Source organism: Marmota monax, unplaced genomic scaffold (genome assembly GCF_021218885.2).
Source record: "Marmota monax isolate L192 unplaced genomic scaffold, Marmota_monax_Labrador192_F-V1.1 WCK01_AAM20220418_F8-fsc00320, whole genome shotgun sequence".
Classification (NCBI taxonomy): domain Eukaryota; kingdom Metazoa; phylum Chordata; class Mammalia; order Rodentia; family Sciuridae; genus Marmota; species Marmota monax.
The window spans coordinates 466,197-480,101 of NW_026694783.1; the positions used below are offsets into that span (position 1 = coordinate 466,197).

General features: G+C 50.1%; 1 long non-coding RNA gene across 1 annotated transcript; it reads left to right on the plus strand.

Annotated features, from left to right (window-relative positions):
- The first annotated feature begins 7,648 nt into the window (after window positions 1-7,648).
- On the plus strand, window positions 7,649-13,193 carry LOC124079952 (uncharacterized). Its single transcript, XR_006847539.2, has 3 exons — window positions 7,649-7,995; window positions 9,557-9,656; window positions 12,364-13,193. It is a non-coding gene; the product is annotated as an uncharacterized LOC124079952 (long non-coding RNA).
- Window positions 13,194-13,905: the final 712 nt, after the last annotated feature.

The window sequence follows — 13,905 nt, forward strand, 5'->3', positions numbered from 1 at the left end:
GCTGCGATCACTTCCATCGAGGAGGTTTGGATACCTCTGCACCCAGATCAGGGGCTCTTTGCTCCTGCTTCTTGTTTTGCCACCTGGAGAGGACTAAGAGGTGAGCCAGCCGCCCTGCGTCTCTGCTCCCTGGCTAATTTGGTTGTGAGTCAGAGATTCCTCTTCATCAGGACCACTGGGCTTTGGTTGAAGGGCTCCGGTGCCCTGAGGGGCAAAGATGGGCTGGGGGGGGGGAGAGTGGGGCACTCTCACTTGAGAGAGGATTTCAGCCCAGACGAGTTGTCAGGGCAAGGCAGGGCTGCCTATTGAACAGAGCAGACCATGCATGAGAGCAGACTGTGCCAATTCTATAGAGCACGACCCCTCGCCCAGCCTTCCGCTAACAAAGTTATCTTTCCCAATCTGCTGAGGCAGAAGGGGGACACACTTCCTGTCCTTGTGCTGGGCACACAGAGCAGGCAGGACCGGGCCAGCGCTGCATCTGGTCTCAACATTACTTGCCAACACCTTTCCTCCCTCAACTCAAAGTCTTGGGTTCTTCAGCTGCCGCATCGTCTTGGACAGAGTTGGGTACAGCTTTCAGAAACTGGCTACTGGCTCGGGGCCAGACTAGGAGGGTCCTGGCATTCTTGGTGCCTAGACAGGTGCAGAGAGAATATCAGAGAAAGCACCCCAGACAAGGGGTCGGCAAAACAGCGACTGCCGCCTAAAATTCTGGGAGGCTGGAGCAGTTGTTGATGCTCTAGGTCAGTGGGTCTCCAAGTGTGGTCCCAGAGCAGCAACCTGGGGGCTTTTTAGGGATACAACCTCCCAAGCTCTACCCCAGACCCACTGAGTCAGAACTCAGGTGGAGACCAGCAAGCTGGCCTGGCAAACCCTCAGGGGATTCTAATGCGTAGTAAGTGTCAGAACCTTTGCTCTAGGTAGCTCGGCTGCCGGTCCTGGTGCTCAGAACGTGGTGCTCCAACCCTCCCCACGTTTCTGGGAACCACCAAGACAGGGCCCTGGGAGTGTTCCCTTGGGTCCACCTCAGGGGGAAAGTCTTTGGGAAGAGCTCTCCCAGCTGTGTTAGTGCCTTCTACACACATAACACATCACAAGGGGAGAAGAAAGTGTGGTCACATACGTGGTGTGTGTGTCGAGACTGAGCGGTGGGTACTTTTATCTCCGTTTAATTGAGATTCAATGGTTTAAGTAATTAGCTCCCGGTCACAGAAAGAAAGAGGGAGGGCCAGGACGGGAACCAGACCTGCCTGACTCCAAAGCCCGTGTTTGCTCGGTCTGCTCATGTTGTCTCTCTTCATTACGAGATTCAGTGTTACAGTGCTGCCTCTCAGGGCACCTGGGGTCTCTGGTCTTTGTGTCAATCAGTTAACATTGGTTGTTCTAGAAACCACCATCGCTGCGAACGTCTTCAAAGCACCGTGGATTCATTCACTTTGCGCATATCCATGTTTTAAAAAGACAAATGTAAGGCTCAAATACTTGTACACTGAAAAGTAATCAGACAATACAGTAGCACGCAGGCCAAAAAGTAAAGGCCTCTCGCTTCCCTCTTTTTTCTGTGCCACCACTACTCTGACCATGCCTGTTTGGAGTGTGTCCCCTGGCCCTTGTTCTAGGTCCATACGTGTATGAATACAGATGAGATCCGGGCATCGCAAATCATCGTGTGACTGCTGTCTTCACTGAAATATGGTGACTTTGCAGTAGTGTCGTTCTGTTATCATCTGAGACAGTGATCCACAGTGAGCCTACTGCGTGAGTCCACCAGCCTCTCCTCTGCTGAAGGCCACTCAGGTTCCTTCTCCTCCCCCCTCCCCCTCCCCTGCCCCTCTTCCCCCTCCTCCTAGTCCTCCTGGTCCTCCCCCCACCTCCTCGTCCTCTTTCTCCCTCCCCCTTCCCCTCCCCCCTCCTCCTCCCCTCCTCCCCTCCCCCTCTCCTCCCCTCCCCCCTCCCCTCCTCCCCTCCCCCTCCTCCCCCTCCTCCTAGTCCTCCTAGTCCTCCTCCCCCTCCTCCTCGTCCTCTTTCTCCCTCCCCCTTCCCCTCCCCTCCCCTCCCCCTCCTCCCCTCCTCCCCCTCCCTTCATCCCTCCTCCCCCTCCCCCTTCCTCCTCCCCCTCCTTCCCTTCCCCTCATCCTTCCTCCCACTCCCCTCCCCCTCCTCCCCCTCCTCCTCTTCTCCTCCCCCCTCCCCTCCTCCCCTCCTCCCCCTCCCCTGCCCCTCTCCCCCCTCCTCCTAGTCCTTCTGGTCCTCCTCCCCCTCCTCCTCGTCCTCTTTCTCCCTCCCCCTTCCCCTCCCCTCCCCTCCCCTCCCCTCTCCTCCCCTCCCCCCTCCCCTCCTTCCCTCCCCCTCTCCTCCACTCCCCCTCTCCTCCACTCCCCCTTCCCCTCCTCCTCCCCCTCCTCCCCCTCCCTTCATCCCTTCTCCCCCCCCCCTCCCCCCCCCCCCTCCTTCCCCTCCCCTCCTCCCCCTCCCCTGCCCCTCTTCCCCCTCCTCCTAGTCCTCCTCCCCCTCCTCCTCATCCTCTTTCTCCCTCCCCCTTCCCCTTCCCTCCCCTCCCCTCCCCCCTCCTCCTCCCCTCCTCCCCTTCCCCTCCCCTCCCCTCCCCCTCCTCCCCTCCTCCCCTCCCCCTTACCCTCCCCTCCCCTCCCCCCTCCTCCCCTCCCCCTCTCCTCCACTCCCCCTTCCCCTCCTCCTCCCCCTCCTCCCCCTCCCTTCATCCCTCCTCCCCCTCCCCCTTCCTCCTCCCCCTCCTCCCCTTCCCCTCATCCTTCCTCCCACTCCCCTCACCCCTCCTCTCCCTCCTCCTCCTTCCCCTCCACCTCCCCCTCCTCCCCTCCTCCTCCTCTCCTACCCCTCCTCCCCCTCATCCTCCTTCCCCTCCCCCTCCTCCTGCTCCCCTCCTCCTCATCCTCCTCCCCCTTCTCCCCCTCCTCCCCCTCCTCCCCCTCCCCCTCCTCATCCTCCTCCTCCCCCTCCTCCTTCCCCTTCTCCCCCTTCTCCCCCTCCTCCCCCTCCTCCCCCTCCTCCTCCCCCTCCTCCCCGTCCCTCTCCTCCTCCTCCTCCTCCTCCCCCTCCTCCTCCTCCTCTTCTTCTTTCACAAACTTTTAAACTAAAAACATCCTCATGAATATTTTGGGTGCATGGAGGGTGCAGGATGTATTCCTAAGGGCAGAATTAGTTGTTCAGAAGAGGTAAAATTGGATAGTGATGGAGACCACCAATGGTTCTCCAAACACACTGCAGACTGCACTCACGGGGCTTTCAAGAGGTCACCTCATCTGTGTTCCTGCCCTCACTGCTATCAACATCGTCACACTTTTCATAATGGGACGGCAGAAGGGCCTGGTTATTTCACTTTGCATTTTTCTGATTACTAGAGAGATGTTTACTAGCTATTTGCATTTCTTTTCCTCTGAGTTGCCTGCTCACATCCTTTGTCCATCGTGTGTGTGTGTGAGTGTGTGTGTGTGTGAGTGTGAGTGTGTGTGTGACTGTGTGTGTGAGTGTGTGTGTGTGTGTGAGTGTGAGTGTGTGTGTGTGTGTGTTGGTGCTGTTGCCTTTTCCTGGTTGATTTATAAGCTCGCTCTCCCCCCCACCTCTCTCTTTTACAGGCTATGGCTATTATTCCTCTGTTGCGTATATTGTAAAACTTCCAACTCATCACTTGTCTGGTAACTTTGCTTTTAGTGTGTTCCCTGTTCAGAGAATTTATACTTTTATCTAATCAAATCTGTCATTTAAAAATTTATGGTACCTTGACTTTGTGCCTGGCTTAGAAAAAGCCTCTGCATTCATTAAAATTCAGGAAACCAGATGGAAACACAATTTGCCAGAGTAGCTTCTTTTCCAGCATTTAAGCCTGGGTATCCTTACAAAGGGAGTTGTCCCAGCAATGGGGATACTATCTCTTCTTTCAAGTTTTTAGTACTTTTTTCTCAACTGGGATTCTAAAAATATGATAAGATATATATATATATATATATATATATATATATATATATATATATATATATATATATTATCATCTTGTGCATTTGGCAACAGATTTTGTCATTATCACCGTTTGCAAGGATCCCTTCTGATCTGCCAATTGGAAAGTCGGGTCATTTTGTCTTTTTTGGGGGGTGAGTTCTGGAGATCTAACCCAGGAACAGCTTTACCACTGAGCCACATCCCCAGCCATTTTTGTCATTTATTTATTTTGCACTGGGGTTTGAACTCCAGGGCACTCAACCACTGAGCCGCATCCCCAGCCCTATTTAGTATTTTAAATTTAGAGACAGGGTCTCACTGGGTTGCTTGGCACCTCGCTTTTGCTGAGCCTGGCTCTGAACTCACAATCCTTCTGCCTCAGCCTCCTGAGCCACTGGGATTACAGGTGTGGGCCACTGCGCCCGGCTTTGTTTCTTATTTTGAAACAGGGTCTTGCTAAATTGCTTAAGGCCTCACTAAGTTGCTGAGGCTGGCCTTGAACTTGAGATCCTCCTGCCTCAGCCTCCCGAGCAGCTGGGATTTCAGGTGTGTGCCCTTGTCCCCAGAATGTCCTTTTACTTCTTGGGGGTGTTTTTCTTTTTCTTTTTTATGGTCTGGATGCCTGATTGTACTGATTTTCAGATATCATGGGTGGGTGAGAAAAAGCAAGAATGTTATTGTGTTCTTCTTGGTTGGGGTATTTTCTTTCTTTTTTTTTTTTATGAAAAGGGAGCTTTTACAAGTTTTTCCCTTACCTCTTTTTTTTCCTCCAATTGCGTGTCTCTCTTAGGTTGTCATTGCTCTCTGGGGCTGTGATTTCTCACTCAGATGCAGCACTGTGATGTCTGTGACTCACTGGGCTGACCCTCTGTACAGGTACTTGGTCTCTTATATATTTGTATGTGGGTGGCAGAACAATGGCTAGATAGTCACATGCTGGTCCCTCGACTGTGTCGGGTTGCGTGGCAAAGAAGAAGTAAGGTTTCAGATGGAATCAAGGTTGCTGATCAGCTGACCTTGACTTGGGGAGATCATCCTTATCACCTAAGAGAGCCCAGTACAATCATGAGGATCCTTAAATGATGAAGGGGAGACAGAAAAGAGAGAGCCAGGAGACGGCAACGCAGGACTTGCTTGGTCACTGGTAACCTTGAAGGTGATGGAGATGGAAGCCAAAGAGCCTAGGCAGCTTCCAGCACTAGAGCCTCCAGAGAGGGACAGAGGCCTGCCCACACTCTGCTGCTAGCCCAGGGAGACTCCTTCCGACTTGTGACTGAAGAACTGCAAGGTCACCCACGTGTTGCTTTAAGCTACTAAGTGTATGCTTGTGACCATTAGCACAGCAAAAAGGACCACTGGAGACTCACAAGTTGTGATCCTCAAACTACAATTCCCAGATTTTGTCCTCACTCTAAGAGACACTTTGTTCTACAGAAAGTAGCCACCTAGGATCCCTAAAGCCCAGGACATCATGCCAAGAGCTAATAAATGGGATGGCACCAAATTAAAAAGCTTCTGCGCCTCCAAGGAAACCATTAGGAATGTGAAGAGAGAAGCCACAGAGTGGGAGACAATCTTTGCTGCCTACTCTTCAGACAGAGGATTAATATCTAGAATATATAAAGAACTAAAAAAAAAAAAACCGTAACATCAAAAAACCAAATAGTTGGGCTGGGGATGTGGCTCAAACGGTAGCGCGCTCGCCTGGCATGCGTGCGGCCCGGGTTCGATCCTCAGCACCACATACAAACAAAGATGTTGTGTCCACGGAAAACTAAAAAAATAAATAAATAAATATTTTTTTTTAAAAAAACCAAATAGTACAATTAATAAATGGGTGAATAAATTGAACAGACACTTCACAAAAGAAGAAATACAAATGGCCAACAAATATATATACAAAAAAGTGCAGCATCGTTAACAACTAGGGAAGTGCAAATCAAAACTAAAACTGAGATTTCATCTCACACCAGTCAAAATGTCAGTCATCAGGAATACAAACAATAATAGAGGCTGGAGTGGATGTGGAGGAAAAAGAACACTTTCACACTGTTGGCGGGACTGGCAATTAGTACAACCACTATGGAAATCAGTACGGAGGTTCTTCAAAAGGGTGGACGTGGGACTACCATAGGACCCAGCTACACCATGCCGCGGTCTTCATCCTAAAGCGTTAAATTTGTCGTGTTATGTGTTGTACATATTAACATGCACACCCACGCTCAGAGCAGGGAGGGAGCGGGCAGGGGCTGGGGAGTGATATCAGCCACAGTGTATCGTTATGCTGTGGGCAAGTATGAACAGGTGACAACAGATCCCATCATATGCACAACTGTGATGCACCAATGAAAAGTGTGGAGAGAAAAGAAAGAAAGAAAGCAGCCACCCAGCTCCTGCCTCCTCAGGAGCATGGTGTGTGGGCACATGACTGGCTCTAGGCTCACAGGCTCCTAGAACTTGCCTGTTCCACGTGTGAATCGTCTCCCTATAATCATCCTCAAGTCTAGTCTACAACTGTGCTTTGGTTCCACTCAAGACAAAGGAAACAGCTGCAGTGGGTCATTACTCTGAATTCCCAAAACGCTTACTTTTCCCGAATCCTTTACCACTGGATTTCATTTTGACTCAAATAAGAGTTTTGGGTCTGACCAGATTAATTGAGAAGACCATGGATACGGAATCAGGAGAACTTCAGCGCCCATGACTAAACCTAGTGGGTCTCTCAGTCCCCAAGGACTCCGTTTCTCCACCTTTGAAGTGGGTTAATGCCTGTCACCAACAGGGTCCCCAGCTCACAGGAGTCTCAACAAACATTGTGTCCTGTCCACCCCTCACGCTCCTGACCTGCGACATGGATGTAAAAGTGAGACGTTCCTTTGCTGAGTTGTTTTGGGGATTAAATAAAACCATACTGGTTTTTAGAAATAAGTGTGACAGGTCACAGGACGCAATCTTGGTTCCCGGGCAGCCATGCTGCACTCGTACCACTAGAGGGTGCCATCAACCCAGCCACCGGCTCTGTCTGCAGCCCAGGCCAGCCAAGGGGACCTCTGGACCAAGCAGGGTCACAATGATCACCACAGACGTACAGAACAAGTTCTCACTTCTGATGTGATCACTCATTTTGTCAGAGGTTTTCTCAGGCAGTAGACTTCCCTGAGGAATGGTTGGAAGTGGGCCCTAAAAATCAGAAGGGTCTTTTTGAAACACAAATTTGACCATGTCCTTCTCCTCCTTAAATCTCTGTTGCTACCACCTACAAATGGACTCATAAAATGAGTCACTTAGGTTAGGAGCGAGAGGCCCCTCATCTGCCCCTGAGGCACTGTGGTGACCCCGGAGGGCCTTGAGACAAGGCTTAAGAACCTCCCAGGTGGCCTAAGCACAGGCGCAGGGCCCTCTGCGTCGGGTGCCGGCCACTATCCAGCCTGTCTCTGCCACCTCTGCCTTTGCAGGGACTCTCGGCATCTCAGACCTGCGAGTTCTTTGTTTCGTCATCCTGTTTCCTGCCTCTGTCCCTTTGCCGAGGCCGTTGCTCTGCTGGGAGTCTCCTCTCCCCAGCTCCTCTGTGAGGTCTGGTGTGGACTCTGCTTCCCTCGGGGATTTTTCTGGGGTTTTTCTAGCGGTTCCCCTATGAACGCCTTTCCCACCAGTCTGTGATCTGGGTGCCGGGCTGCGTCCTCTTGTCTGCTTCCTGAAGGCCTAGCCACGGGGAGACTCAGCCATGTTTGCTGAGTGGAGAGAAGGGTCGCAGACGCCGTGACGGCAGAAGGTGCAGGTGTGGACGTGGGAAGGAAAACAAGGGTTCTGGGGAGCAGAACTTCCCAGGAGACCAGGGTGGGCCTTCTCAGTCCCAGAGGCAGCCCTTGCAAGGGGTCATCGGGGTTGGGGTTGCAACTCCTTCAGCCCACAGCAGCTGCAGAAGGAGCCCTGCAGTGGCTTGGGTCTAGGAGTCATTTTGACTGTGACCTTCAGAGGACTGAGGCTCAGGGTCCAGAGCGGCTCCAGCAGCCAAAGGTAAGGATGCTACCGCGGTGCTCTCGAGAGGGGGACAGAGGCCGAAGGGGCTCTTGGTGTGAAACTGAAAGGGAAGCTACTTGGATTTTTAAAAAAATGGCTTCTCACTTGATTTTCCTTCTAAGCGGGTCCCCAGGCATCCGAACAATGCCTCTCAGGCAGCCTGGCCTGGCTGTCATAGAGCCACTGAAATCCGTATCTATGGAAACCGGCTGGCGCCTGCTCCCCTGGCCTCTTGCTCCTGCTGCGTGGTGGCCAGGGTGGGTCTGGACTCCGGGTTCTGCTCGTGCATGTAGAGGCTGGTCAGCTCGGCCTCACTGCCTTCTTTCCTCTTAGCAGGGCAGGGGGTGCTCCCGGGAGGGCGACTGGGGCGGTGGCAAAGCCTCAGACGGTCCCAGGGAGACAGTGCAGGGTGATGTGTCCTTGCCCAGGTCCAGGGAAGCAGGCCCAAGCTCCGTGGGCGTAGCCCTGATGCAACACCAGAGCTCCACTCTCCCATGGCGCCTGGAGCTCAAGGCCCAGACTCCACACCACAGGGTCCATTGCCTACCTCCTCCCCAACCCTGGGCCCGGCCGCGATTCTCGGATCCTCTCCTTACTTGATTCATTATTCATCAGGGTGCATATGTGGCAGGGTTTGGCCTGAGAGGTTCATTTGTTTATTTATTTGAACTTAACATGAATGAAAATCCCTCTGCTTCGGCAGAATGGACCAAAACGGGAACGAAGGCAGAACTCCTGTCCTCTGCAGGCCTCGTCTGTCTGCTGGCGTGCTCCACCGTAAGGGTTTCTGGTTTTGTTTTGTCAGGGGCATCCTGCCATCAAGAGTCCACGTAGGCAGGTCCAGCTTATCTGGGTAGATGGAGGAAACAGGGCGATGCCGTTTTGAGACCTCACCGTTCCATTCTGTGGCAGATCCTTCCCACCTGCCGGCTGGCCTCGGCAGTTCAGCCCTTTCCAGAGCCGCGGAGATGGGCCTTGTGCCACCAGGGGGCGACGCTGTCCCTCTTTAGATCCAAGCATAGCGCAGACATCTTCAGAGCCTAGGAGCAGAGTCAAAGGCTGCCACAGTCCAGGGGACTATTTTTTTTTTTTCCTTCAAGACTGGAATTGAACCCAGGGACCTTCTGTCACCGAACTACATCCCCAAACCCAAACCTTTCTATTTTTTATTTTGAGACAAGTTCTGGCTAAATTGCTGAGGCTGGCTTTGAACTTGCAATCCTCCTGCCCCAGTCTTCCGAGTCACTGGGGTTATAAGCCTGTGCCATGGCACCCACGGAGAAAGCACTTTTTAAAAGTATTTTTATTTTGTTGATATTATCTGTGTATGTTTTGGGCTCCCCCACTGAACGATAAGCTCCCCTAAAGTAGGAAGCATGATCTATTCCTCACTGTCCCCCCACACTCAGTTCAGTGCATGGAGATATTTTTCCCTTTAATTGGGGATTGGGCCAGGACCACTCTTCCTCCACTTTTTTTTTTTTAATTTTTAAATTTTGAGACATGATCTCCCTAAGTTGCTGAGGCTGGCCTCCAACTTAGGATCCTCCTGTCTTAGCCTCCCCAGTCACTAGCTGGCCCCAGTGAACTCATTATCCCGCCAGAAGAGATGGTGTGACTTCAGTGGGAGGAGTGAAGAGAACAGGAAACGCGAGAGGGTAAGACTGGGTTGAATTTGGGGTGCTGTCTAGTGGATGACCACGTTTCCTGCGCTGGCTTCCTGGGCTCTTTCTCTGACCCTGTTTAATGATCCTTGTGCTGGGGGAGCCTTCTCCTTTCCTTTTCTTCCTTCTCAATAGTCCCTCTTCTCACTGAGATGTTCACCTGTCTCTCACAGTCCTCCGACTCCCCAGTCACCACACTCCTCTGAAGGTCAGAGTCTCAAGACTCCCCCCTACATGACCCTTCCCTTCCCCGTTTCCTTGGCTATCGCACTATCGTTGCTGGTGCAAGGGGCAGTATTAGATCGTGACAGGGCAGGAGTGTGATTCGTGTGATGGCCAAGCTAAGGGCAGACTTCAGATGGCATACGCTGATCCTGGAATTAGAGATCAGGATTTGGGAATATTCTGGAACGCTCTGGCCAGGGTAATAAAGAATCTCTTCTAAGAGTCATGGCTGAGATTGTTGGAATTAACTCGTCAACCTGCAAATCAGAGACAGACCAGGCTACAGGAAGCCTCTGCTGCTCAAGGCAGGGGTGGGGGGCTCCTGTGGCTCTGAGCTCCCTGCCCCTGGGCCGGCCCTCCTGGTCACCTCAGCGGGAACTCCAGGGCCCGTTCAGGAGTTCATTCTCCTCTGGGCCTCTCTGCAAACCCAGAAGAGTGAGGCTCCAAGGAATCTCTCTTTAGATTCAGCAGATCCTTTCTTCAGATCTTTCTAATGGAGAAGGGAGTCTCCATAGGAGAGTCTAGTTAGAACCTGTGGTCATTTTTTTCCAACATGGCTCAGTATTTTCTTTGTTCCCAGGCTCTATAATCAGGCTCTGAACCTATCATTTACTGGTTTGGAGATATTTGGCAAATTAACTCTTTCAAGTCTCAGTTTTATCATCTGGAGGTGGAGATGCCTGTTATAGGGATTTAATGAGATGATCTAGGTAAGGTACTTGGCCCCATGACTGCATATAAATGGTCTCTGTTATCTTAAAATGCACCAGAGTATAGTGCTAAGTCAGCTGATCCAAACGTGGAGTTTGCCGCTTACTGGCTCCATGATCTCAGGAGACTACCTGAACTCTGTGCACCCCCTCAGTTTAGGGGCTGAGGGTTCTGCTCAGTGGAACATGAGCTCAGCATGTGTAAGGTTCTGGGTTTGAACCATAACACCATGTTAAAAAAATAAAAGTAGTTTAATAGTAGCACCTATGTCATAGGGCACTTGTCAGGACAGAGAAACTGACGTATGTAGAACACTGACCACAGTTCCTGCCAAGTGCCTGTTACTGCCTAGGAGCCGCAGCCTGCATTATCTGAAAGAGATATGCATTTGGCTCTGGAATGCTCTGATGTGACTTAGTGGGAGAGTTATTTTCTCATCTGACTCAGTTTGCAGTAAGATGAATCTACATTTATTGATTTGTACAACTCATTAACACTGGGTCTAGAGAGTTAGGCATGGTGGCACACACTTGTAATCCCAACAACTCAGGAGGCTGAGGCTGGAGGATTGAAGTTTGAGGCCAGCCTCAGCAACTTAATGAGACTCTATCTCAAAATAAAATAAAAGGGCTGGAGATGCAGCTCAGTGGTAAAGTGCTCTGGGTCCAATCCCCAGTACCAAAAATAAATAAATAGATAAACAAACAAACAAACAAATGAAAATAAAACAAAATAAGATACTGGGTCTAGGAGCTCAGAATCGGGTCAAGAGAGCCCTGTTAAAGTGGAAGTGGGCTTCAGAGACTGAATCATTTCAAAGCCTCACAACCACCGTTTCAGCAGGGGTCTGGGATAGTTTACCTTTTGCTACATATCAATTTAGGGAGAAAGATTTTCTTGTCAGTTTGCAGGTAGAGAAGTAGGTGAAGAGACAGATTATGTGCCCTGTCCAAAGGTTGCAAAGGCAGATCTATATTCTACCATAGAGCAGTTGTATTTAGGATGGACATTAATCAAAGCGCTTTGGCCCTGTCTGACAGGAAGGTTGTCGTCTGACTGGGTTGGAATCCTTGGGCACAGCTGCAGAGATTCTGGGTAAGGCCAGGAATAGAGCACATTTCAGGGCTTCTACTGCATGTCTGCGACTGTTTATTTTTAGAGTCTCCAACGAGGAAATTGTAAGAAAAAAATAGAGGAACAAAGGTCTGAAGGAACCGGAGGAACAAAAAGTCATGGGTTGGAATCAGGAAAGAGCAACTTATAAGACCTGAATTCTTCCTTAGTTTTCAAAATCTGTATTATAAAGTCTAGGTTCTGGGCCACTTTGGCCTTTTTCTAAATCATATCACTGTCTTCTAGGAGAATTTTGAAGAATAGGAAGGTCAGAATGAGGGTATTGTGCTACCAATCTTTCTAAAAAAGTGACAAGAATTGATTTGGAGAATGATCACCCACTATGGTTGAGAACTGTTTAGATAAGTGTGGTGACATGGAATTGGGAAGAAAATTCTCCGCTGGCTTCTTAATGGGATGACGATTCATCAGCAGCAGCAAGAGTCAGGGGTGTCTGTGACCCTTCTCTGGTCATGTGTGAAGCAGCCCCCTGGGTCACCCGGCAGGACACTTAGTTTTGACTCTGGAAAATGTCATGGTATTTGTTTTAGCCGTAGATTAATTTTCCAACTCAACTTGTTATCTCTATTAAAAAATAGTTTATCAGAGGGTGATGGGCATATGGGTGCTGTGTTTTCTTTGCATTCGACAGATATTTATCCAGTCCCTGCTGTCAACATTGCTGAATGAAGAAGATCCACGGAGTGATAAGACTGCGCATAGTGAAGGCGTGGCCTTGCCCAGGGGGTTAGGTGTGTGCTGGCTAAGGATGGAGAAATCCCCTACCCCTCCTTCCCCTGGGTCCCGTTGGTCTCCACGGGCCTGAGATTGCTCCTGTGCAGAGCCTGGGACATTGTTTCTGTTTGAACTTCCTCTCTCCCTTTTCTTTAAAAAAATCGTCATTTAAGAATCTTATCAATATTATTTTGACTGACAGATCATGATTGTAAACGTTTGTGGGGCATGAGGTGATGTTTGATATATGTACACAATGTGCCATGATCAGATCAAGCAGATTAACATATCGTCATTTCACTTCCCTATTATTCTTCTCTGGTGAGACATCTGAAATTCACTCTCAGCTATTTTGAGATATACAGCATCATCATTGGCAATAGTCGTGCACTAGATCTCAAGACCTTTGCCTCCTATCCACCTGAGACTTTGGACCTTTTCATCACAGTCAAGATATGGAAACAACCTAGATGTCCGTTAGTGGATGAACAGACAGAGGAAATGTGGAACAAACCAGGTACAGGCCCATCCTGCGGTCTTCCTTCTCCACTCAGGAGGCCAAGGTGGGAGGGTCCCTGAGCCCAGACATTTGAGACCAGCAACATAGTGAGACTTTGTCTGAAAAAAGAAGAAGAAATGTGGGCTGTACACACAGTGGAGTACGCAGCCTTGTAACAACGTGGGTCCATCTGGAGGACTTATGTCAAGTGGAGAAACCAAGCACCACAAGACAGATCCTGAGTGAACTTATTCCTGATAAGTAGAACCATGGTTTCCAGGCTGGGAGGTGGGGAGTGGGAGGGAGGGGTGGCCGACTTCCTCCTCCAGAGGAAGAGTGGGAAAGGCCCCTGATTTGGGTAGGAATAGGCTGAGAAATGGTTCTGTCGATTACTGGAGCAGAGACGAGTTCCGCTCTATCAATTCATCATGCTTTTGTTCAGGAATCTGACAAAAATCACAAACACAACTCCTTGGTCAAAATCATCAGCTATCCTTTATGCTATTGGAGACCACACGATGCATTCTTCATTAATCGATTCTAGCCTATGAGTTAGACCTATGTCGTCGTGAACATCAGCATTATTATGAAAATTGAGGGGTTTCTTTTCTACAGTTAGCACTTATTAAATATGCGTTGTATGGCTGGAACCTGTACTGATGTCTGTATTTTCATTTTTTTTTTTGGTGAGGGGGGGTATTGGGAATTGAACTCAGGTTCACCTACTGAACCACGTGCCCAGCCTGGGGATATTTTCATTTAATTATCACGTAAGCCTATAAAGTAGCTCTTTTATTCCTGTTTTGCAGATAGAAGTGGAGATGATGATGATGATGGTGATGATGGTGATTTTGTGGTACTGGGGGTTGAACCCAGGTCAAGCTGTACCCCCAGCCCTGGAGTTAAACATTAGTTCCCTTGTCCAAGGTCATCGCACTAATAAGTGGCAGAATCAGTATT